The following is a 26846-nucleotide window of genomic DNA, read 5'->3' as shown; positions in this document are numbered from 1 at the left end:
TTTTTTAATTGTTCTGGAGGGATAGGCGACCGTTACTTACTTATCTTACCAAATTCATCCAGAACTTCAAAGTAACAAATGAAGTAACAAATGAATCATCCAGTCGATTTGCTCATTTTCTCTTCCGACATTAATTTTGTTGCCATTTCCACTGCTGAAGTAGATGTAAATTAATAACTTTCAGATATCTGTCCATTGTCTTTAAAAACAAAATTAAATAGACTAATTTGTTTTGCCACGTTGACTCCTGCACTACTACTAAATTCTGCAAGTTTGCTTAAAAAACTTCACATTTAAAATAAAGTTGGAATATTGAAACGTCTGGGACTTTCAAAAGATCTGCGTTAACTGCCTCACAAGCTGTCAATCAAACACGGCTTGCACATGATTCGTTGTGTGAGAGGAAGATCCCACCCAAACATACCATCACAATGACTACTTTGCATAAAGCCTGCAACATTTTTAAAAATAGCATTTTTGTCCTAAACTTGACCTCCCATAGGCACAGATTTGGGTGGGACTGAGTACTGACTGGGTACACCCCTGGCCTACCCTTTTATTTAAAAAAAAACAAAACAACTATCATACTTAACTTGATTCATGGACTTGCACCGATCCTCAATTTCTTTCGAAACTGGTGGGTTAATGTTGTTATATTGTTGTTGTCTGTAGCAGAAGAGCAGCTAGTGTATTTTGAGAAGTGAAGGAGTATTCAGCACACAGCATACCAGATGTACTCGTGTGCGATTACTGATGAACTCATTTTAACAGTATACAAGTAAGTGTATTTCTGTCCAGTGGGACGTGAATAATTAAACCAGGTCATTGAGAGATATTTCTGACTTGTGTTGACCCATCTTCCCTGTCCTTTGATCTGCTGCGTTCGGTCCCTAAACTCCACACTCCACACAATGTTAGTGTGCTGCATTGTTGGAAACAGGCATAAATGAGTGCTCCGTTGGGTCATTATGCAGGCACTATTGATTAAAAAAACCAATGAGCTGTGTGGAAAAGAACTATGTGTGGGTTAAACAGTATTCAATAGGCTCCCGAGTGGCGCATCCAGTAAAGGTGCTCCTCGCAGGATGTGCCCTATAGCCTGGAGATCGCAGGTTCGAATCCAGGCTATGTCACAGCTGACCGTGACCGAGAGTTCCTAGGGGGCGGCGCACAATTGGCTGAGCGCTGCCCGGGTAGGGAGGGCTTAGGTCGGCAGGGGAATCCACGGCTCACCGCGCATCAGCGACCCCATGTGGCCGATAGGGCGCCTGTGGCTCTGCAGCGGAGCCGCCACATCTGTGTTGTCCTCCGGCACTATAGGTCTGGTGGCATTGCTGTGGATCTGCAGTGCGAAAAATGACGGCTTGGAAGGAGCACGTTTCGGAGGACGCGTGTTCCAGCCTCCGTTTCCCGAGTCGGCGGGGGGGTTGAGCCGGGGATACAGATAATAATTGGGCATGCTAAATTGGGGTGAAAACCGGGGTAAAAATAATTGGCGACGACTAAATTTAAAAAAAAAAAAAGAAAAACAAAACAAAAACAAAAAAAAAACAGTATTCAATAAACACCCTCGGACGATCTATCCATTTGTTATGAAATTCCTTCATTATGCAGGTCATTGATGCTTGAATCTTGTCTTAATTGAATTGATCCTCCAGCTATTCTCTAAGAAACTCTGTAAAACAAAACAGCTAGACAACAGCTGGTGGGACGCAGGAGTGGTACACAGTTATGGGCCCTCTTTATGTACCCCTGTTTTTCACCCCAATTTAGAATGTTCCCTCACTGCTACATATTAATACTTAACAGTACTTTCAATATCAATGCTATAGTTCTGTACTGCATATTATTTTTCAGTGGTATAAAATATAAAATTCCCAGTAAGAAAGTAGCAAAATTTAATTGCTAAAAAAGTGGGGGTTAATACAATTGCAGTGAGTGGGTCACAAGCGCAAGTTTGATAAGTTGTGTGCAGGACAAAAGCCAGCTCTGCAGGTAAACGCTTTGAGCTCACTCAGTGTCTTGTAAGGTACGCTGTAGTGAGGTGAGGTTAAACAGTCTCTGACAGTACCTGACATGCTGGAGTGCTAGAGCATTAATTCACTCAAGATTCCCATAGTTCTTTATACTTGGGTGCCAGACCTTGTTAACTGGGCTTGTTACATTCCCCAGAGACAGTGTTTTAGATGCAGGCACACAAGCTCTTTCCCACCTGTGAAATAACTTATTTTAACGAAACAGACCTGCTTCTTACCTGCTGCAAACTGGTTATGAATGTCACCTGCAAGCTAAACTATTGCTCAGGCAAGCAAAACAAAAATGTAAAATATATATATATATATATATATATATATATATATATTTTTTTTTTTATTGTACAGGACAGCATTTTTTTTTTTAAACTTAGCAGAGGAAACGAACATTAAAAAAAAAATCCTGCTCCATTTGTACTTGCAAGATTAAGGGGTGTACCAAAGTAGCTTCAATTTGCTAAGAATTAACATGGTTTAACACCCAAGGGAGGGATGACTGGGAAAGCAGGGATTCTGCTATAGAATCCTTTCCTTTTTGTGGCCAACTGTCCAAAGTAATTCAGCGTTACAAATATCCTAAAACCTTAGCCTTTCAAGTTGCTTACGTGACACCTAAATTTGCCCTAGATCCAACTTAAAAACAGCTTTTACTCTTGAAAGGGAGAAACAGACATTCCCACTCTGATGGAAATTTCTTTTTTCTCCTTTTTTAAATTCTAAAATTCACAGGGGAAAGGGAATTGAAAACACTCTGAAAAGCCTCCAGGATTTATTGCTTTTGGCAAAGATATCAGCTGACCTGAAAGCTGTGGGTCAGACCTGCAATGTGTCATTAAGCCCAGCAATTTGTCTGTAGAGCCATTGGGGAGAGAACAGTTTGAAGCTAGACTGCATTTCCTTTTTCCGGGTGAGAACACTAGTCTCTTTTTCTTTTTTAAATGTATGGTACCTACTTGCGTCATAATGTATTCAATGAATTCCTTCGAAGAAGATTGAGATATTTAAGAGTGTGGGTGGTATGGCAGACAGCTTAATTATCTGGAGAACTGCCTGGGGACCTACCTGAGTTCAGGTGATCAAAGAAATTAGTCTTTTTTGCCCGTTGCTCAAGAACTCCATATGCAATATTTCTTTCTGACATTTCAGATTTTGGTGTTTTACTGGTTTTAATTAGTTTGGTAGTTTAATCTACAGAAAAGTTCAATAAACATACCACTGGGTTACCTTTGTACTACCAGTGTATTACCCTGAAGGAACCATAGCAGAACAAGTAATGTTGTTGAAGCTGACACCCTGGGATCCTTCAGAAGCTGCCTGATGAGATTCTGGGATCAATAAGCTACTAACAACCAAATGAGCAAGATGGGCCAAATGGCCTCCTCTTGGTTGTAAACTTTCTTTTGTTCTTAATTAGTAGACCACAGAATTACCAGCAATGGCAACACAATGGATTTTGAATTATGATACCATTGTCACAATATTAAAATAAGCCCCCATATTTTCTTTCACATTGAATATGATTTTGTGAGATTTACCCAAGGTAAATTCAAACTATACTTTTGCAGTTTATCATTGCTTTTGCCATGGTTTTAAAATTATTAATTGAATGTGCTTACAATACTTTAACACACTATGCTTTGCTACAGTTTTACTGTGGTATGCTTTCATTAAAGACTGGATCAGATCACAAGTAAAATGATATTACTGTATCAGGTTTGGTTTAGCCTGCATTGGACCTCTGTGGATCTGGACCTCACGTGGAATTGTTCTTGGCTATTATCTACCAGAACCTGGTCCAAATCCTGATTTCACACTTTAAAATAATGGCTGCAACTTCACATGAAGGGACCAAACACAATAAATTCAGTTGAACTCTGAAATACAACTAATGGCTGTATGCAAGACCCTTTATTCGAGTCACCTTGTACTGCTTTGAGATACTTAAATATGGCTTTACCTTTGAATCCCATGGAATCCAATGCTTGCTGCCACCTGTTGTTCAAATACTGTAATTGCGCTATCATTTTTAAACAAAATTACCACGTCTCTCAAACTATGGAGGACACTCAACTGTATTATAACTGAGCTTCTTTATTGACAGCCGCTATCAGTGGGAACCACAGGCACCTTTCAATTCGGAGAACTTGAGGTCTATCCATTAGACTCCGTGGAAATGTCAGGCCAGGAGTGGGAGGGAAAACAACGGTTTTGAGAGCGTGACATTAATGTACATCTGATTGATAATTGCTTGAGGACAAGAAAATGTGGGAAGGATAATACAGATCAGTAGGTTTAACCATGTAATAAAGCCCCTGTATAACTTTAGTGGCTGGTTTCACAGACCCCAATTGCCAGTAATCTTGGATTAACTATTTATACTGTTATTTTAGATAGTCCAAGACTAAAGCCAATCAGGGTCTGTGAAACCAGCTGTAAAAAGTACAGAAGTGTATTAATTACTTTAAAATAGCGGTTAAATGCAGCTAAATCAGTTTAACTGCACTGTAACAACACTATAACAATGCAACACAGTTTACAACAATTTATAGTAAAACGACAGATTAGAGCAAGCTACATTTTCTTAATATTTAATATACATTTCATATTTTATTATTTTTGTTCTCTTATTTCTGTATAGATTATTATTATTTACCAGGCTATACTACAGTGCTCGACTGCAGGTGGACTCAAATGCCTACACTTTAATTATTCAATTTATTTCTTATTTTTCTTCAAATTTAGCATGCATGCTCATCTCCAAAGAGTACTGTATGTACGCCAACCTAAAAGTGAGAGCTAAACAGAGTCATACCACTTCACACTTGAAAGTTCATGGATGCATCATAAGTAAGGACTATTTCAAGCCTTTAAGGTATGTGGTTATATCAGCATTCTCGGCTCAGTAGCTCCCCTGGTTATACTACAGTGGCGCCAAGCAGGCAATCTGACACACACTCAAACCTACCCACACTGTGTTTCATGGAAACAGGTCACAGGACACTAGAGCATTAGATATATGAGCATTAAACTCTTATCAATCTGTCCTGCTAAAGGACAAATGGAGCAGAGGAGTGTGAGTGGGGCCCATCGATAGAAAACGAAATCCCGTCATGAGTGTATTTAGTCTTGCTTTTTGGATTTTATTATTATTATTATTATTATTATTATTTATTTCTTAGCAGACGCCCTTATCCAGGGCGACTTACAATCGCAAGCAAATACAAATACATTCAAGTGTTACAATATAAGTCATACAATAAGAACAAGAAATACAATAATTCTCAAGTGTGACAAACCACAATTCAATAATACAGCAGATAATAGTGAACACTAGTAGATTTTAACTAGTAGATACAACTGGAGAAATCAGTTTCAAACTGGTTTTATATGAATGCTACAAATTATTGTCAAACTCTTTGTGACTGAACCGGACTGTAGCTTTTATATATAGTACATCACAGAATACATCAAACTCCAGATAATATATGATAGTCGAAATTGCGTGCGTGTGTGTGTATATATACACACACATACATATATATATATATATACATATATATATATATACACACACACACACACACCCCCCCCAAAGTATTCATTGCAGCCAGATTTTATCTGGGCAGGGTTTATGGACTTTAAAATGCCTACAGCAGTCCAAAATCTGTAATCTATAAATTGTAGTCTTTCTCTAACATATACAACTAAATGGAGCAAATGTCTTTATGAACACTTGTTTCTTGACATGTGTGTCCAATTATTTATCCACACTAGCGTGATCGAGCCCATTTATTCGATTAACTACAGATTTAATTTACATGTGGTAAGCATTAACGCTAAAATAACCTCCTTGAATGGACATTCCAGCGAAGTGATATGGGGTTGCTGGAGTGAAACCTGGCCCGAGTTATACCTCTGGTACAATCTTTTGAAGAGAAGCATCTCAGCTGGGAAGAGGAAATTCAAAGACAATATTAGCAGGTCTGGAGGCTGGCCAAGGTTCCTAGAAACTTTACCAATTTATCGAGTGAAATCGAAACACTAAAAAGCACAACTAAGCTACAACTGTACAATTAAGAGAGGATGTGTAAATATAAAAAAGTACTGTTTGTAAGAATGATAATCGTTTCTGTCAATGAAATATCTTATTTGCAGATTTTGTTTTAAAAGTTATTGATGGACTTTAAAACTTCTTTCTTGAGAGTCCGAAGAGAAGAGAACATTCTTTAGATATACCAAGAGACACCAAGTCTTGAATAGGAACATTAGTGGAATGTTTTGGGAATACAAATCATCAGAAACAACATTGTTTTTATCTTTAGAAATGATAATGTGAGGTACTGTGACAGGGATGGTTGTTTGGTGAAACCGAACTGAGAGCGCTGCAGGTTTATATACCGAGGCCGAGGGGTTTAACTAGCTAGTAATTTTTCTATTACCCCTCGGCCACAATCTGCACGAGTTTATGAATTACGTGTGACTGCCGACTAGTTTAACAGCGCACAAGCCGACAGCCACACATTACCACAAGGTTTTTTCAATACTACTGGCAGAGCACAAGCTGCCGACCTCGCCTCTGCCAGAACACATTTAAATGAAAACAATAACAAAAACATAAATAAATAAATCATAATAATAATAATAATAATAATAATATAAATACTACTAAAACAAAACAAATACAAGATAATAAATTGCACAGAGGTGGAGGGGTACCCCATTCTAAAAATAAACAAATAATCATGTACAGGGCTCCTCGCCCTGTTATAGGGACAAATAACAATGCGACTGAATGTAATCCCCACCCCCAGCCCACAAGATCTAAGTGAAACCCACGGTTTCAGTTTAAATTAGAGAATTAAACAAACTGGAAAAATCAAACGGAGGCAGTCATAAACTGGCTTAGAAGTTTTTGAATATATAAAAAATACATAAATAAAGACTCAGATTGCACACAAAGCACTGCCCGGCTTTGCAGTCTTAAATATGCACAGTCATATTCCATGTTAATATTTTATTAATCCCTACCTCTTGCGTGACATCATTAAAATACTCTGGATTTATAACGGACAAAAAGCACCAGAAAAAAAATCACTTCAAAAGACTGTGACGGAAATTTGTGATTTTTTCTCTCGTAAACATGAACCTCTCCACTGTAATTCTCCCAAAACCTCTGGCTAGGTGTCACCTGCACCATCTAAAGTTACTTTAAGTGCCTGTCACCTGTTGGAGCTCATCATCATCAAAGAACAACTAATACTATTTGAAGGACCTACTAAATCATGAAATAGTGGATCAGTTCATATATGTATGGCATTCTTTAAAATATACACATCAAAGAATTGCTGAGTGTTCTTAGACACTAGAACTGAGGCTTGTTTCAGCAATGATTCAACACCTTTAGTGTTTCTTTTATGTTCATAAACAGGTCAACTATAATAAAAAATGGTGTATTATGACTAGGGATGTGAATTTGTCATGGTAAAAATATGTAAAAATCACAGCACAGTCATGGCTAAAAATAGACAATTTCATGGAATGGTCACGGCTACAAAGATCTGAACAATATATTTATTCATGTAATATACTGTAATATTGTAATATACTGTAATATTGTAGTATTGTAGTATATTGTAGGCTCCCTTGAGAAAGATATGTACAACATATCGAAACGTTGGGCAGCTGGCTTTTTGAGATTATATATATATATATATTTATATACAGACGTGCTCAAATTTGTTGGTACCCTTACAGCTCACTGAAATAATGCTTCATTCCTCCTGAAAAGTGATGAAATTAAAAGCTATTTTATCATGTATACTTGCATGCCTTTGGTATGTCATAGAATAAAGCACAGAAGCTGTGAAAAGATAAAGGCTACAAGACCATCTCCAAGCAGCTTGATGTTCCTGTGACAACAGTTGCAAATATTATTAAGAAGTTTAAGGTCCATGGAACTGTAGCCAACCTCCCTGGGCGCGGCCGCAAGAGGAAAATCGACCCCAGATTGAACAGAAGGATAGTGCGAATGGTAGAAAAAGAACCAAGGATAACTGCCAAAGAGATACAAGCTGAACTCCAAGGTGAAGGTACGTCAGTTTCTGCTCGCACCATCCGTCGCTTTTTGAGCGAAAGTGGGCTCCATGGAAGAAGACCCAGGAGGACTCCACTTTTGAAAGAAAAACATAAAAAAGCCAGACTGGAATTTGCTAAAATGCATATTGACATGCCACAATCCTTCTGGGAGAATGTCCTTTGGACAGATGAGTCAAAACTGGAGCTTTTTGGCAAGTCACATCAGCTCTATGTTCACAGACGAAAAAATGAAGCTTTCAAAGAAATGTTTTGGGGCTGCTTTGATGCGCCTGGCACAGGGTGCCTTGAATCTGTGCAGGGCACAATGAAATCTCAAGACTATCAAGGCATTCTGGAGCGAAACGTACTGCCCAGTGTCAGAAAGCTCTGTCTCAGTCGCAGGTCATGGGTCCTCCAACAGGATAATGACCCAAAACACACAGCTAAAAGCACCCAAGAATGGATAAGAACAAAACATTGGACTATTCTGAAGTGGCCTTCTTTGAGTCCAGATCTGAATCCTATCGAACATCTATGGAAAGAGCTGAAACTTGCAGTCTGGAGAAGGCACCCATCAAACCTGAGACAGCTGGAGCAGTTTGCTCAGGAAGAGTGGGCCAAACTACCTGTTAACAGGTGCAGAAGTCTCATTGAGAGCTACAGAAAACGTTTGATTGCAGTGATTGCCTCTAAAGGTTGTGCAACAAAATATTAGGTGAGCGGTCCCATCATTTTTGTCCATGCCATTTTCATTTGTTTTATTATTTACAATATTATGTTGAATAAAAAATCAAAAGCAAAGTCTGATTTCTATTAAATATGGAATAAACAATGGTGGATGCCAATTACTTTTGTCAGTTTCAAGTTATTTCAGAGTAAATTGTGCATTCTTCGTTTTTTGTGGAGGGGTACCAACAAATTTGAGCACGCCTGTATTTAACAGTACACTGAAACTGAGTTTTTTTAAAATAAATATTCTGGTTGTAAATTGAGAATTTTACAATATCCTTTTCGTGAATGTCTATTTAAACACAGCTGTGCTTTTGGTATAACAAGATGTACATTCAAAGTTCAGAAGGATCGTTCTGCATTTACACTGTTGACAGGTTAAGCACCGCAGGGGAACATGCTGGGGTTCATGTTTCTCCAGAACTCTAAACTGTCCTTCCTTTAGGTTTTGCATTATCAAGTGTATGCAGAGGTATATTTTCTGCACATAAGCCTTTGGATAACTTGACGTTTGCTTCTCCTTAAAGCTGCTCTCTCCACTTTCATTAAATTGTTTGAGATAATGCTCTGCTAGTTGCTTAGAACGTAATTTTGCCACTTTTTGTATAGTTCTGTGCAAGTATAAGCCTTTATTTGATGTTTGCTAACTGCTTTAACTTTGCACTGAAACCAATTTCAGTTTTCATGCTGAGTGGAAACAAATTCACGGGTTCTGTGACTGCTGTGACCACAATGGATATGTTTTGCTAAAAACAGCCAACTTCCCAATGTTTCGGTATGTTTAACAGAATGGAAATATATATATTTTATATGAATTATTTAAGCTCTAACTAGTGAACCTAAAGCTGATGTATTTCCTAATGCGTGCAATCCTTATGCATCAGCAAGTACCTACACCACAAGAGAGCATCTTAAATACTATTCAAAAGAGCAAAGGAGCCAGAATCGTCTGCAGTCGTGGATATAGAGCTTTTAAACCCATCTCACCAACACCAACCTCTATGAGATCCTGAGCTTCTGCACCAATGTGTCGGGACGGCGGCTGAGTTCAAACCAGCGACCATGCGCAGTGCATGTGTCTTAAACACTGTGCAAAAGAGGCTTGCCTGCATTTGTGGTTATAGCGCTTTTTTTTTAAATTTAGTGGTCACCAATTATTTTTATTGTTTTCTCCACAATTTAATAATGTCCAATTATTTTTAGGCTCAGCCCACTGCTACCACCCCTGCGCTGACTCGAGAGGCATCAAACAGTACCGCCAAAACATGCTAGAACTACAACCAGGGGTCACAGCCACCTTTTGTCTCGACTAAGGTGGTTTCCCATTGCAGGCTTGTAATAAGGGCACACTGATTCCTTGACTGACTGTGTCTTTCAATATATTTTAGGAATGAAAAGTGGCTGCAAGTGGCATATTGGAAAATACATTTTTATATTAAGTTACACAAGATACCATGCTGAATAATTTACAAGGTGGAATCAGTCATGGTTGACCAGGGTATGCGGCTGGCCAGCACAAGGCAGTCTCCAGTTCAATAACGTCCTGGGAGTCCCAGCCCAGGCAGCTGTCTGAATATACATCACAGCGGGCATTTTATTTAGGACCAAATTAAAAATCAGACCTCACCGTTTTATTATTTCAAGCCATTGTCGGCACAACCGCAAAATGCTCCCTGTATATTTAGTTTTACAATCAGAAGATGCCATGAGGCTGGTCACTACATGCCCTGGTACATTTCAACAAGCTCATAAATACAGCCCATTGACAGGCCACTGATTTACGGCATATGAGTATCCTGAATACACAGGAAAGAAAGGAAGTGCTGTAGTCATATATAATACTGCAAATGAGAGAAGCACCTATCTACAACAGGGATATGGTATCTTCCAGCTATATTCATTCATCTCTACTCCACAGTAAGGACAATACATGAATATGATGTACTTACATTATGCTACAGTTTGATATACAGTATATAGAAATGATGGGACCTATTTACCAAGCTTTAGTTATTTAAATACCGTTTTCTAAAGTATATTTCAATGAAATAAAGAAAATGCGACACAGTAAAACTGTTCTAAATTGGCTTTGTAAAGAACAGATTCAAAAGTCCTCGCGATTACTGAATTTGATTAATTGTTGATAACACACAGGGCTCACTTTGCAGGCCAACATGAAATCATGCAAGAGATTGACAGAAAGGTGGACAGATAGATTAGTAGACGAGGAATAAAGCACAAGCTGCTGCTGTCAATATAAATGTTGAAAAGGAAAGGAAAGGTGATGTTTTTATTAACCCTGTGACAGGGATGACGAGTGGTGACGTCAGACCAGAAGAAGGCACAACAAAAACAAAAGGTATGGTGCAGTGGCGCGGGCGCCGTTTTATTTAAAGAGATCCAAAAATAAAATATTTAAACAAAAATAAACACTTGCTCGAAGAGCAGAAATAAAACAAGTAAACAAAAATAAATCTCGAACACAAAATAAATACGGTCAGGCTGGGCAACAGCCTTCACTGATCCGTTATCTTTTTTCTTTCTTTTTGTTTCTCTCCTCTCGCTCCTAACACCCACCCCGAGTTGAAGAGCTGCAGGCTTTTTATAACAGGTGACCTGACTATGCGCGACTGCCAGCTAATTCAATAATCGCCAGCTGCCAGTCACGCATTTCCACGAGGATTTTAAAACAAAACACGGCTACGCCGTAAATACATTTTTTAATAAATACAACAAAACCAGCGCTTCGCCGTCATATATAATCAATAAATATAAAACAATAAGCAAATATAAAATACCACAGGGGCGGAGGGGGAGCCCCCGTTCTAAAAATAAACAAACAATATGATTAAACAGCAGGGCTTTTCTACCGCCCTGCTACAAACCCCTATACATTCTAATTATGGAATGGCATAGTGGTTGGTATTGAGACCTGGTTTCTGGTGCTATAATGGCACAGCAGGTTTAGGTTATGTGTTATCTATGTCTGTATAGAACACTGAAAAGCAGGTGCTACAACAGGATGCAAAAGTTGTGCAGCTGGAAAATGCAGCATCATCTTTTCGTGAGCACAAATCCTGTGCCACTCTTCACAGACCACCAGAAGAAGCATGTGCCACTGGTGACGAGAGGGAGAGGTCACTATCTGCGGCTTGGAACCAGATACAGGGCTGGTAAGAGGAATTAATAATGACACTGAAGACGAAGACATACCTGTTTTTCAATTTAGCCCCTCTTACTTCTCAGCATGGAAGCTGCTAGACACAGTGGTTTGGAAGGAGAATGTCACCCTGAAGTCTTTAAACGTCCACGTACAGATTCCAAGGTACAGTACAGTTTCCTTTCAATTAAGATGTACTTCTACCAGGGCCAAGCCTTAGCTTTGATTGTTGACTGGCCAATGGCTTTCTAAATGTCACGTTTACTCATAAACTGTGATGGTTTCTCGAGGTCAAGGATACAGTGCCTTGACAAAGAGCATTGTCTGTGTGTGTGTGTGGGGGGGGGGGCTTGGTTTCTAATGCGGTCAACCTGTAAGGGTATAATGATATCAATCATGAAACATGATATTTTACAGTGGTTGCCTTAAGTGATTTTGAGCTTCTAAAGTCACAGATTCTAAAGCCCCTTGACAAGGTTGATTAAATACTGTAGGTCTGGTTCTCAAAGGAATTTACCAAATCCCTTGTCTGCATTAAAACTGTAGCAATATTATAGGAGATCACACACTTTTAGAATTGATACCCCAATTTTATGAGTTGTCCTGATTTATCACTCTTAACCCTTACCTTGAAGTTTGAAATTGGAATTCAATTCTATACCAGCTTAAACAGCAATGGCAACACAATGGAACACATTTTGCACAGTGGTTCTGACAAAGTATACCGCAGTTACTGATATAGTAAAAAAGCACTGCAGTGGATTAACAGTGTGGTTAACACTGTGCATACCATAATATTATCCTTAGTCTAGCACTGTATATAATTACACATACATACACACAGTATATATTTTATTTTTTATATATAAAGCAAGTTGCTACTGTTTATCACTCCTCATTCCTATTTCATCTATAAAACCACCTAAAAAATGTTGCAGGCATTTATATGTGCTGCAGATATTAAATGCAAACCCATAGAAGTAGAATTCCGATTCACACAGCCTGGCAACACGTACCTCATATTTCACAATCTCAAGAGGCTGTTATGCTACGCTTATTGCTAAAAGCAATTTTTTGTTTAAGCCTTCAGTGAGAATATCAGTTAAATTTAGGGCTTTCAATTTGTACTGTAACTGTATTAGTAAAAGACATTTACCAAATTTCAATTTTATCTGTAAAAAGTATTTATCGACTTTTAGTTTGTATTGCATTACAAAAAATAGATACTACTTCTCTATCGGGTATACAGGGAGATGCTGTTTGTATATTGTATATCACAGAATACAGCGATGGGAATGTAGCCCACTTCTACAGTATATGCTACACATTACTAGTGTTTCCAATTGTCTGTCCCACCTCGGTATACCCCAAACAATAGACAATGTTAATAAATGCAGACCAGTTGTGGCAAATTCATATAAAAGTGATCTACCACTGTCAGCTTGCAAGAAAGATTAATAACCCTGCATATAAGCAAGCCAAGGCAACATTCGAATATCTCTCTCTAAATCTCTTCTACTGTACACGGATAGATAACAACACAATTATTATACTAGATGAGACACAGCCATCAATGAATTACTTTTTAATGATGTCCTCTCTGAACGGTTGCTGCACAGACAGCCCTGATTCGGGTCACTGAACCTCAAGGCTGGTTATCCCTGTTAATATTATTGCTGATGATGCCGCAGGCTGGCTGGATCCTTGCATCTCCTCCAGCATGTCTCTCTTGTTTGTTTGTGTTTTCAAAAATGTTAATGAGCAGAAATAAAACAGCCCTTTTAATGGACGTCGAGAAACAGGCTTGCGCCATCCAACGTCCAAAACGATGCCATTATGGAGTCTGTACACCCTAATCATGTGCTGGCTGAGGAAGGCTGCTACTTATAGGGCACAGCTGGCAGACCACTCAGTTCTGATCAAGGATGACCAATATTAGTTCTAAACAAAGTCAAAATGAAGCATCCCCTTGAGCCAAGAGCTCTCCCTGTGCCTTCCTTTGCTCTGCTCTTACCCTTTTAAATGGCACTCTGCCACTGTGCTAACACTGCTGCAGCTCTGCTGTCACTTTTTCTAAACTGTGCTCTTAATATTCAGCCCTGTGAAGGTTTGCCTTCTTTCTGGATTATAAACACTGTTAATTCCAGTTTTCACTGGGAATGTGTTTATTTAAAAATATGTTGTTTTTCCCCCCAGTTAACATTGTATCTCTATCCACTGAAGCACTTTAATAAAGGTTGCCGACTCACGATGTGACACACTGCTGAGACATGAGACATTGTATTTATAGTATAACATGTCAGTCAGTGACGGCTGTACATTCTAAATTAGAACCATCTGTATTAAACGGATCCTGCTTAATTAAACTATACAAAGTGATTGTAGCAAATAATGACATAAGCCTTACCTGTACACACTTCCATTCTCTACAGTTGTATTCAAAAGTTTACATACCCCAATGGAAATGTATAATTTCTATAAATTTCTCAAACAAATAATTATAGGATAAATCGTCTGTAACAAAAGTTTTCTTTTGTGGATGAGGAAAAAAAAGTAAAAAAAAATAGATTTTTAAGATATATATATTGTGAGACAGCAGGGAGGGGGTTAAAACCTCTCTGCAGTAAAAACATGTGCGGAATGTTTTCTGTTAATTGTTTTATTGTTAATTATCACCTGCACCTGGCTATGATTGTAAATTAGAGCCAGGTGCAGGGTTTATAAGGAGAGCAGTCAGTCTGCTCTAGGCTGCTGAGTAGAAGGAGGCAGGAGAGGTGCTCTGTCTCCGAGTAGCCAGAGAAGAAGTAAGTGCGGTGTGACACCAGTGTGTTTTTGTAAGGACGGGAAAACAGCTTAGCTGTCCCGTGTTAGGAAGGGTGTTCCTGGAAGTTGAGTTAGTGCTCCAAGAGGAGCTAGGTGTTGTTTTGTGTTTGTTTCATTTTGTTTATTAAAAATAGCGCACTAGCGCTTAAAACTCAATTTCATTGTTCTGGGTCGTATTTTTAAAGGGGCACGAACCCGAGTAAGTTGTGCTTTGTCACATATGGTGGAGAATGCGGGCAGAGTGTGTGGGCACCCCTACGACCCAGAAAATGGATTTTAAAGAATTGATCGCAATGATCAATCGTAACACCGCTGCTCAGAAAGAGCAGACAAAGAAGTGGAGACAGGAGTGGGGGCTACCGGATCCGGAGCCGACAGAGCTAGACCTGCTACTCCAAAAGTGGGAGCAAGCAAGAGGTACCCCGCTGACTCCAGCTCCAGAGCCCAGAGGGGAGGAGCCGTCGCTTCCGGAGCCCAGAGGGGAGGAGCCTGCGCTTCCGGAGCCCAGAGGGGAGGAGCCTGCGCTTCCGGAGCCCAGAGGGGAGGAGCCTGCGCTTCCGGAGCCCAGAGTGGAGGAGCCGCCGCTTCCGGAGCCCAGAGGGGAGGAGCCGCCGCTTCCGGAGCCCAGAGGGGAGGAGCCACCGCTTCCGGAGCCCAGAGGGGAGGAGGTGAAAAGCATACCTCCACCACAGCCCCGACCACCACCCCTACAGTCCAGTTCGGCGCCGCTGCGTCCAGTCCCTCACCCCTTGCTCCTGGACACCCTGCCGGTCTTCCTGGACCTCCCTGTGCTGGACCTGGAGCCCAGGAGTCTGCAGCACTGGCCACAGCTCTGCCACTGGTTACCTGCTCCGCTCTCCCCGAGCACCCAGACGTCGCTGGGCTGCTGCCAGACGTCGCTGTTGCTCCCCCTGTTAGCTGCTTCGCTCCCCCTGGGTGATCGGACATCACTGCGCCAGTTCCCAGGGGAAGACCTGAGTCCACTGCGGCATCCTCCAGTGCCCCGGCCTACGCTTCGGTCGGCCCTGTTAGCCCGGTGGGGTCCCGTGTCGCCGGTTTGCGGTCCCTTCCTGGCAGCGCCAGAAGGACCGACCCATCCTCAAGCCCGCCCGTGGAAGAGGGCGGCAATGGACATTGCTGGACTTGAGGCTGGGTGGTCTTTTAAGGGTGGAGGGAGGTGGCCGTGGTATGGCCGGTGTCTTGAAAAGACATGGGGGGGGATGTGTGAGACAGCAGGGAGGGGGTTAAAACCTCTCTGCAGTAAAAACATGTGCGGAATGTTTTCTGTTAATTGTTTTATTGTTAATTATCACCTGCACCTGGCTATGATTGTAAATTAGAGCCAGGTGCAGGGTTTATAAGGAGAGCAGTCAGTCTGCTCTAGGCTGCTGAGTAGAAGGAGGCAGGAGAGGTGCTCTGTCTCCGAGTAGCCAGAGAAGAAGTAAGTGCGGTGTGACACCAGTGTGTTTTTGTAAGGACGGGAAAACAGCTTAGCTGTCCCGTGTTAGGAAGGGTGTTCCTGGAAGTTGAGTTAGTGCTCCAAGAGGAGCTAGGTGTTGTTTTGTGTTTGTTTCATTTTGTTTATTAAAAATAGCGCACTAGCGCTTAAAACTCAATTTCATTGTTCTGGGTCGTATTTTTAAAGGGGCACGAACCCGAGTAAGTTGTGCTTTGTCACAATATATACACACATTGCACATTTGCACAGTGCCAGAATACGTTATTGTTACGTGGTCACTGCTTTGTATACTCTGCTAGCATGAAACGTACAGTAATCATTACATTGAATGTGAATTAGCTACCCCTAGGGGTTGACACATTTCTCAGGATGGCTTTAGTCTACACTGCGGAACAGGAGAATGCTATATTTAGAGTTGTGTGCGAGACTTGTCTGCTGCTTCAGAATTCACCAGTCTGGAACTGTAGCCATGCCATTTCATCCTAAATTAATTAGCACCCTATAAAAACAACTGGGATATGAAACACACAAAGTATTAATTAATTTGGTAAGCAAATTATCTGTTATGGAGAACAGATTTTGCAGCAGATTCCCACCCAAACTTCCCTGAAGAGATTAGAGGCGGTTGAGGAATGTATCCCTCCATTGCTGCCCATGTTAGCTCTAGATATTGACAATGTCATGCTAGACATTTCTTGTTTCTGTATGTTCAGCCCTTGTGCATTTTTGTTTTGTGTTATGGTCAAGTGACACTTTGCATTTAAGAAGGGAGTTTGAACTCTGTCCCTGGTGATGTACTGACGTGTATACTAGAAAGATTCCCACAGTTACAGGTCCAGCAGCTCGTTTTAATGGCATGTGTGCCTAACATAGTTACCTTGGGGCAGTGGCATGTTTGCCTGCTCCAGACCAAAGTATTGTAAGGTATTGATTTTTTCTAGAAAGAAACTCCTGAAGGGTACATAAGGGCAATATATTTTTCTTTAATTCATTTTGTCATCACACATTAAACTGCAAAGCATGAGAAATCAAGTTTAAGAATCTTCAGAACAAAGCAAGGTTAAGGATAAGAAGCGAGCTCTTCTCATAAAAAGATGGAAATAGGCATTCATAATCTGGCTTCTCAGATGACACTTGACAGCAAACCCCAGAAAACATCTTCAGTTTCCCTCGAGCTGGCATCCACGTCCCCTTCATTTACTTTAATGGATTTGACAAAGGGATGTGGCAGCGGGTGACATTAAACATCACTTGTCACAACAGCATACAGGAAGATACATAGCTCAGAATTTCCTGCTCCAAAATGGTGATCTTTTTCTTCAACATTTGCCAGGACTCGGGACACAGGGTAGGGTTAAAAACGCAAGTCCAGCACCCAGGTATTGACAAAAGGTAGCCTGGGAAATGTATAATAATCTCAGCAGTGATGGGTTCCAACCATATCATCTATACATTGTGCAGATCCATAGAGTACATGAATCACAATAAATGGCAATGCAGGTGGGGGTCACCAGCAGTATACAGTACTTAGTAAAAGCAGTGTTACTTAGAATGCAGGATGAGTCATGCGAGTGAGGTTTGAATCCCTTTTGCTTTGAGTTGCTGATCTTTGCTTTACAGTTTAATTACATTTTTTTTGTACTGTAACCTTGTTAAATTTGATACAGACGATTATTCTTTCTAAACACCACCATTCTCTCTTCTCCCAGTGGTAAATAATAATAATACTCTGATAATTACATCTTTATTTGTTAAGCACAGAATCACATCTAATATAACAAGAGCTGTAGTTTACAATTCTTAATGCAATTCTCCAGTCAGTACAGAACATCAGCAGAGTTAAACAACTTGCATGGCTTTCTTTAGTCACCGTTCTGAAAGCTACAATACAAATCTGTATTCTCAACATGTTAGACAGGGTCATAAAGGCAATTAAAGCAGGGATTGCTGATTTAAGTTCCAAGCTCCTTCAGCTATATTGAATGTGAATGATTCAAGATGCACAGATCATGCACAAATAAGTAGTGAATCTGTCTATTTGGTAGTCCATACAGATCTCACTGTAAGGATGGTTGTCTTTTCAAGGTCATAGGTTTTATTCTCTTGCTGTGAATAAGTATAATCCATTCATCTCCAACATAACGTACTAAAAATGAGAGACATTTTCTGACCTTGTGAGGTTTGCAGCATAGCGTTTACATGTTCATGATAATTAAAGCAAACTTGGAGGTTATTTTCTTTTTTGGTTCTTTGTTTTTAACTGTTTCATTCTTTCCATCTGTTTTTCTGTTGTAAGAAATGACTGACTGGAATGCTGTCTGGGATCATTCTTCACTCTGATAGTGACCTGGAGTAGCCATGCTGGTCTCCCAACAAGAGCAGTAAAATGTAAAATGTCACAGGAAATAGAAAGTGAGCTGCACTCTGAAGCCTGTCAAAAACAATAGCCTGCAAAGTTAACAAAGAAACATAGTGGGGGATGTCTGAAAATAACTTCTTTATTTTTTCCCCCATTTGTGAAAGTAGAAAATGTAAAACATTTAGCTATCAGGGGGTATATTTTCAAAGCTTTTCTGGGAGGTAAATGGCAGCCAACAAGGAAAGCCCAGGCCAGAGGCTGTGTCAATGGGGGAGGGGAATTAAACAGAAAGAAGTGGAAGCAATAATTCATATTTCCCATTCCTTCAAGTGAAGCAGTTCGAGAACATTCAGGCTGCCCTATTGACAGGTGGGTATTGATGGTACATAAATCAGGAAGAACAGTCTTGGATAAACTGCACGTACCTCAGCATGCTGTTTAAATGAGATCTCTGTTATTATTATTATTATTATTATTATTATTATTATTATTATTATTAATTTCTTAGCAGACGCCCTTATCCAGGGCGACTTACAATTGTTACAAGATATCACATTATTTTTACATACAATTACCCATTTATACAGTTGGGTTTTTACTGGAGCAATCTAGGTAAAGTACCTTGCTCAAGGGTACAGCAGCGGTGACCTCCCCTTGTGATTGAACCCACGACCCTGCGGTCAAGAGTCCAGAGCCCTAACCACTACCACACTGCTGCCCATTACTGGTTTAAGCATTAAGTGGGTCCTGTAATGTACAGCCGTACCCTACTTTAAGCAAAAGGAGATACCCCATGTGTGATCACAAGACACAGAAATGTACAGTATTCAGATAACGTGATCCATACGCCATGTAGCTGGAAAAGCTTGTATCTCTCCATGTTGCTATTAAACAGGTTGAGTGTGTTTTCCCCAACATATTTTTCCATAGTAAAGGCAGAAGTGGAAAGTTCATGAATGAAACTTATGTGAAACACGTTATGCTGTAATTTTAACTGTACAGAAATGGTATCTTAAAGCTGCTGTATTGGGACCACTGACTGTACAACATTTGTTCCAGAGGTATTGTGTTGCTGGTTATGTTGCAGACTGCTAATGATTCTGCTGGGGTTTCTTTAATGGTAGTGAGCATATAGATAGTTAATAAGAAGACAGATGTACAAGCTACTGCACTGCATATTACCATGGCTTGCATTCAGAAAAGAAAGACAACCAATGCTTCTTTAAATTATGTATCTTTTCCATTGGAAAACACATGATAGCTTTGGAGTACTCTGCTGGAAAACTATTATTTCAGGCGTCACTGCACTGTTATTTTATTGAAATCTGGGTCAGACAGAAATTTGATGTGCTGACAACCATCCCCTAATCCCAAAGACAGGTGTACAGTTTTTAAAAATAATCAATCCCTCAGAGTCCATCCAGAGACTTCAAACTGCACACAACATTTCGGGATGGCAAACAGCTTCAAAACCAATGTAAATTAATTATAACTGCTTTATTCTTTCCCCACAAGTAATGTCATTAACTTTTCATATGCATCTTTGCTGTACTGTGACAGGCTAGCTGCAGGGATGACTTCAGGCCAGAAAGAGTCACACAACCGAGGCAGTACTGGGCTTGAAACTGAGACGCAATGGCTGCGCTCAGTGCGTTTAATAAACAAACAAAAGGTTTTAAACAGAAAACAGGACACGGCACTTGAGGCCAAAATAAATAGACAAACAAAACGGATTAACACTAAACAAACACGGTGAATAAAAGAAACTTAATTTACTTTTTCCTTAGTTTAGTTTTTTAAAATTCTCTCCTCTCCACACCCGTTCTCCACTCACCGAACACACAACCCAGAGTGAGTGAAACGTGCATCTATATATACTGTTGTGCCAGGATTCAATTACTAATTAATTATTCACTTGAATCCCAGCACGTGAATTAATTATGTGCAACCTCGTGCTCACATATTAAATACTTTAAATGCACGTGAAGTGCATTGAGGCAATCCCTGTGCCTAAATACAATTATACATTTTAAACTCTCGTGCTCATTACCCACATTATATCCCGTGTACCAACTACAATACACCAACATTAACACACGCAACATACAACATAAAACACAAGAATACACACAGGGGCGGGGCACATTGCCACATGTACGTGTGAGCTTTTTCTGTATTACATTCTTTTTCAGTGAATATACATTAGCAATACAGGGCAGGATGATGTCCTAAAAAAATGGAAATGAAGGGAAAGCAGTGGTTAATACGGCATGCCTCTCCCTATCTATATCTATTTAGTAAATATGGACTGGACAGGAGGGCTACTGTGGGACATTTTCATTTTCCACTATGAACCGAGTCTGCGGTACATATTAAATCTGTGAATCAGTCAAGAAAATAAGACAAGGTTGGACAGTAAATATGACTTTATATATTTTGTTTAAATATAGCTGATACAGCATAAGTAAATAAATAAGTAACACATAACGAATAGAAACATTTTTTTACGTTCACAGTGCATAGTTAAAGGTTTTTTTGGTGTCCAGCTCTCCGTACGGCCTGCCGACTGCTCATATTTGTTTACATCGTTGAGTCAGAAAACAGTGAAAGTGACGTTTTAAATCACCATTTTAGCATCTTTCTTTTAATTGATCCATCTATGCATTTCATTCTACTTTATAAGAATGTTTCCAAGTGGTTTGAACTGAGATTTGGGTACAGCAGAGATAATTAAGCCTTTGGAGGCTTTTCTGCAGCCTCAGTTAGTTTATAATTAAAATTAATCTGTGGAAATGCAAGACTGAACCCACAGCATTGGTGTAATATCAAAACTTGCTTCACTGTCAACATTTTAAGCCAGGTGCAAATTGTATAAAAACACGCTGCTTCTGGAAAATTTAAAAACTTTGCTTTCTTCCAAATGGTCACTGATGTTGTTTTATGTTATTAAAAACCCAGTTGATTGTAAATTTAGTACCACCCCTTCACAGAAAAAGATTGTTCATTAAGCTAATAATATCTGAAATATTTTTACATACAGTTGCACTGCACCGATCTTATCTTTGCTTCTACAATTTCATTAAAGTTAGTTTCATTTACTAGCAGGATCTGCTTGTAGTGTACGTATTTCATGTAAAAAAAATTTTTAAAAAAAAAGCAAAAAATTACACTAAGAGACAATAAAAATGGTAAATATATTTAATGCACAGAAACGGTTACCCTCACAACTCCAAAGATGAAGGTTTAGAGAGTAATATGCAAATACCAAGGTTGTGAAAACTACAGTACCCTTGAATGTTTGCAATATTGACACAAACTTTTTCTAATAATTACCGAATGAAGTCTGTAAATGCAACCCTCCCAGTGAAGGGCCACCTAATCTGACTAGTTGAGAAATCCCTTGTTGACGATGAGGATTTAAGTTAAGTTTTAGCATGATAATCCTCTTTCGCTCAAGACTTAAAGAGGAGGCCCCTTGTTATTCCACAGCACAGCCCACCTGTCCACAGGACAGCTCTAAGATCACCCCACCTCAGGAATGGCATTCCTCTCATTAAGATTGAAACACAGTGCAATACTCCAATCTGTGATTTCGAGATTCACTAATCTAATCTATAACATGCGAACCTGGCAAACTGATATATCGCATAGTAAAGTATGATTAACAAGGGTCTGTTTGGTGGTTTGGAGGTATGATCCCCTGCCTTGTTTGATTTAAAAGAGAGCATCCAGTATTTAACAGGGTGAGTGAGAGTGGGCTTAAGGTTGCCCATTGTATTTCCAACATAGTTCACTATGCTGCCACTGGAGATGTTCTTATCAGATATACAGTGGCTGTATAAAAACACCTATGATATACAGAACCCACTTTAGTGTAAACATGCCGGATCTTACATGACTTTGCTAATTGGCGCTTGGTTGGCTTCCATATTTAAGACTGAGGAGTTAATCATTGATGTCACACTCCTAGAATAATTTAAACACATTGTAGTCACATGAATCAGTGTCTGCCATTTTTGACCTACACCCTATCATACACTTGCCATTCTTTTACCATACACTGTATTTCCCATGAGTGTGCTGTGAATGGGGTTGGGCTGTGAGCTACTTGGCATAATATTAAGACTCACCTCTTCAAACAGCACCTGTAGAACTCCTCTGTTTGTATCCTGGGACACTATCACCCTTCATTTAAATGTGCTTTATTTTGCTCTTATCTGCCCCCTATTTTACTGCATTTAATCCTGTACTTCAGAATACTGTAATCTGCCAAGTGTTTAACCTGTAGTATTTTGTATTTAAATCATATCCTGATGTAACTATCACTATTATCTGCTGTATTATTGAATTGTGGTTTGTCACACTTGTACTTTGCTTGAACAAAAGTTATTGTATTTCTTGCTCTTATTGTATTAGTTGTATTGTAACACTTAATGTATTTGCTTACGATTGTAAGTCGCCCTGGATAAGGGCGTCTGCTAAGAAATAAATAATAATAATAATAATAATTATTATTATTATTTTACAACACAAAAGACCCTGTCAAAAAGACATCAAACACTGACCTAAGTTAGAGTTAGAAACATTGATCGCTATGGGATTTTCTAATGTTCTGCCAAATGATCAGCTGGTATCCCACAGGCTTTTCAAAATGGGAAAAGCAGGGTTTTTTTGTTTTTTGTTTTTAATTCTCCTAGATACCTCTGTCAGAAATATCATGCATAAAAAAACATTGGCATGTGTTTTACAAACTTCCAATCTAAGAAGTCTGAAGGATAATTGAAACGTGGAGCATGGAAGAGTACATGTACAGGCCTACTGGTAAATCAAGGATATCAGCGACATACAAGTTGAGAATCAGTAAAGTATTAGCCTGGCTTGTCTTGGTGGCTGTAAATAGCACTCATCTGGAAATACCAGGAGCTCTGTCACAACAATCTTACTTCTCAATGATTCTTTGCAGCTCTATCTTGAATATATTCTAAACTGATTATGGATGGGGCTGGAGAAGTTACACCTTATTTGTTCAGAAATAACTGGAATATGTGGTCAGGAAACATTATAAAACTTGTTTTTACATTTAACAGATATTAAAAATCTGCTTTAACAAATACAAAGGTATTTTCCATGCCTCCCAGTGTAAGAGAACTTAAGATGCTCTCTTACACCATTTTATATTTAAATGTACAGGGTTTGTATCACTCTGCAGATTTCTTTATTCTATCTTACAGTAACAATTAAGATTATCGTAAAAGATGCTACACTGGGGTAAAACAACTAACCCAATTAATGACGTACATGCAGACTGCAAATGGTACGCGAGTGTTTCTAAACTACATAAACATGCTCAATGCATTCACATGGAACCATGCTCAATGCATTCACATGGAACCATGCTCAATGCATTCACATGGAACCATGCTCAATGCATTCACATGGAACCATGCTCAATGCATTCACATGGAACCATGCTCAATGCATTCACATGGAACCATGCTCAATGCATTCACATGGAACCATGCTCAATGCATTCACATGGAACCATGCTCAATGCATTCACATGGAACCTCCTATGACCTTGATCAAAAAAACACTGCAACAGTCATTAACCTATTAGTACATCAATGTGCATATACAGTACATTACCCCTCTGTGCCTGGATAACTGCTTATAAAGAATATCATTTATGGGTAAATTAGCTTTTTGTACAGAATCTCTTGGTCCAGGAAACAAACACCTGTGAAGATAATTAATCTGGACAATAACCTTTTATACACTGCTTCAGCCAGACTATAAATATTTGAAGGATAAATGGTATTGCATAGTACCGTACCTATTTTTTTAAACATAGTTTGCATTATCTTCTGTCTGACATGTGTAAAATTGGGCTGGCTTGGGAAAGAGCGGTTGCGTGTTCCGTCTTGAACAAATTCTAAAATGTCTGCTTGTGCACGGTGCCTTTAGAAGTTAACAGAAAGATACACTGTAGACAGATTATGGGAAAAGGAAGCAATACATCAACTAGGAATACCTAATGACATTATTTTAGTGCTGACTTCTGATGCAAGCCTGTTCAGGGGTTGAGCAAAAAATATGAAACACCTGCCCTAATGCTGTCAATAAGGTCACCATGGCCAACTTGGACGGCAATTACACAATCTTTACGTTTTCGAGTTTAAATTGTTCTGGACGGATACATTATTCACTAAATTACTACCTCCATTTCTACAACACCATTATCTTCAGTGATGGTCAGGTCTGTACCAGGGAGACCATTAAAATGACTGCATGGCTTGCATGCAATCCCATTTGCACTTGTTAAGGAATACAAGAGCGAGACCTGAATAAGTAGGGGCAGAGGAATCACGTTATGTTTAGCCTTGCTGTGATATAAAGGTAATCTAATTATCAGATGCATTTTTCCTGGGGAGCATGTTCCATTTTTATAACATAATAAAGTCAAGAGTGAATGTGAGAACTCAGACACAGATGAGTGGTTTCTAATACTGCTATTACATGTCAGCAGGAAATATAAAATTACACAGCACCAAAAAACCTTACACAGCAATTATGGAGCTCTCAATCCCCTTACATCCACTAGAAGGAAACATATACTGTAGCAGTTTGTAAGATTATTAATGCTGTATGTGAAGCCTAACAAATGCAACTTTAACTTGGGTGCAAATGGACAGAAGCCCCATTCAGTGCTCACTGAGAACTCAAAAGCCTCTTTTCAGTTTGTTAGTCCCTGATGGTAATATATTCCACTACACATATTCTGCGGCTATAAACTATTTTTTAACTTAGCGTTGCAGAATGGGATGCTGCAATTGCCTATTATAAAAATAGCCATGACATCGAAAAAGCAAGCCAGATTTGTACAACAGAAGCAAGGACAATGATACTAATGCTATTAATGATAAAATAATTCTTATCAACCTCCCTGTGTATAATTGGGGATTCACCAGTGTGGTTACCACCACAGTACAAGATGGTGTTTCTTCTACACAGGTGTGTATGTGAGATTGGACTGCATTGATCTAGTAACCCAGCAGGAGTGTAAACCCTCCCCTTTTTTGGTATCTACCAGAGAACTGTACATTTTCAGTTCCCCCTAATGACATGATCTCTCCGTCTCTCTCACTCATTACTGTGGTCAAGAGGGCAGGCTCTCGCAGCAGGCTTGGGGGTAGTCTGGTGACCCCGGTCTGTCAATGTGTTTGAATGGTCAGTCAGCTGAGGTGCGTCTGCCCAGGACAGATGATTCAATACCCCCCCCCCCCCCCCCCTCCAGAACATACTGAGCAGCCCCAAGAATAGATGGAGACCTCAAACTACACAGGAGGTTAAAAAAACATATGGCAAAAACCTTGACCTGGTCACCCACTGTGAATATATGGACATATTAAGAGCATGATTCAAACAGCCAAACATCCACTTCATGCATTAAACACAGCTTCAATACTACAGCAAACAGCATGTGATATAGTAGTATTGTGACACAGTGTGGGGTTTTTTGATCTTAGATGCCAAATACACAGTAGGGAAGATAAGATAAAAAAACGAAGGATACAAATATGCAAATACAATATATTTCAGCTACAAGGAAATTGTCCAAGATCTGGAATGTAAGCAACTTTTGTTTAAAGCAGAGATAAAAAAAAAAAAAAAATCCATTAGACTTCTATAAGAAATTGTAGTGTTGGGTTTAATCAAAAAAAATCACAGGACATCTTCATGTTATGCATTACCTTCCAGTTCTGTGGTGCCTTTCACACTACTAAGCATACACTCCACAAACTGGCAACATTCGATACGCCTTTAATTTAAAAAAAAAATTTTTATTGTGATTGAATATTGCACTGGGTAAACAGATGGATCCAGCTGTTGTACTGAAAGTTTATATTTTGTCCAAGCTGCAATTTATGAGAGTCTATTTTAATAATCCAAAGAGCAATTTTCTTGCCTAGCTTGAATAATAGTGCCTAAAAGCTTTTTCTTGCCTAGCTTGAATAATAGTGCCTAGCTAGTTTTGTAATGGTTTTTCGGTTAATTAAATCATTCTATTTATAAAAATGGTTACCTTTTGTCAATCGAATGAATGCAGTAACTGCTTGTTCCACTGTCACAAGGAGGCTCTCTTCAATGTATTGCTGATCCTGGAAAATGCATTTCAAAAACAAATGAATGAATGAATGAATGAATTAA

At 39.4% G+C, this 26846-nt stretch overlaps 1 protein-coding gene across 6 annotated transcripts in view; it reads right to left on the bottom strand.

Annotated features, from left to right (window-relative positions):
• LOC117419383 (tetraspanin-9) overlaps nt 1–26846 on the bottom strand; it is a 128040-nt gene that overhangs the window by 62026 nt on the left and 39168 nt on the right. For 3 of the 6 annotated variants that reach the window (XM_034032089.3, XM_034032088.3, XM_034032092.3), the window contains one exon: nt 26722–26797. The exons of the other annotated variants lie outside the window; for them this stretch is intronic. The gene's annotated coding sequence lies outside the window, so the exon portion shown is untranslated. The remainder of the gene's footprint in view (nt 1–26721; nt 26798–26846) is intronic. 6 annotated transcript variants of the gene reach the window in all.

Source organism: Acipenser ruthenus, chromosome 14 (genome assembly GCF_902713425.1).
Source record: "Acipenser ruthenus chromosome 14, fAciRut3.2 maternal haplotype, whole genome shotgun sequence".
Classification (NCBI taxonomy): domain Eukaryota; kingdom Metazoa; phylum Chordata; class Actinopteri; order Acipenseriformes; family Acipenseridae; genus Acipenser; species Acipenser ruthenus.
This window is presented reverse-complemented; position numbering and strand designations above follow the sequence as displayed.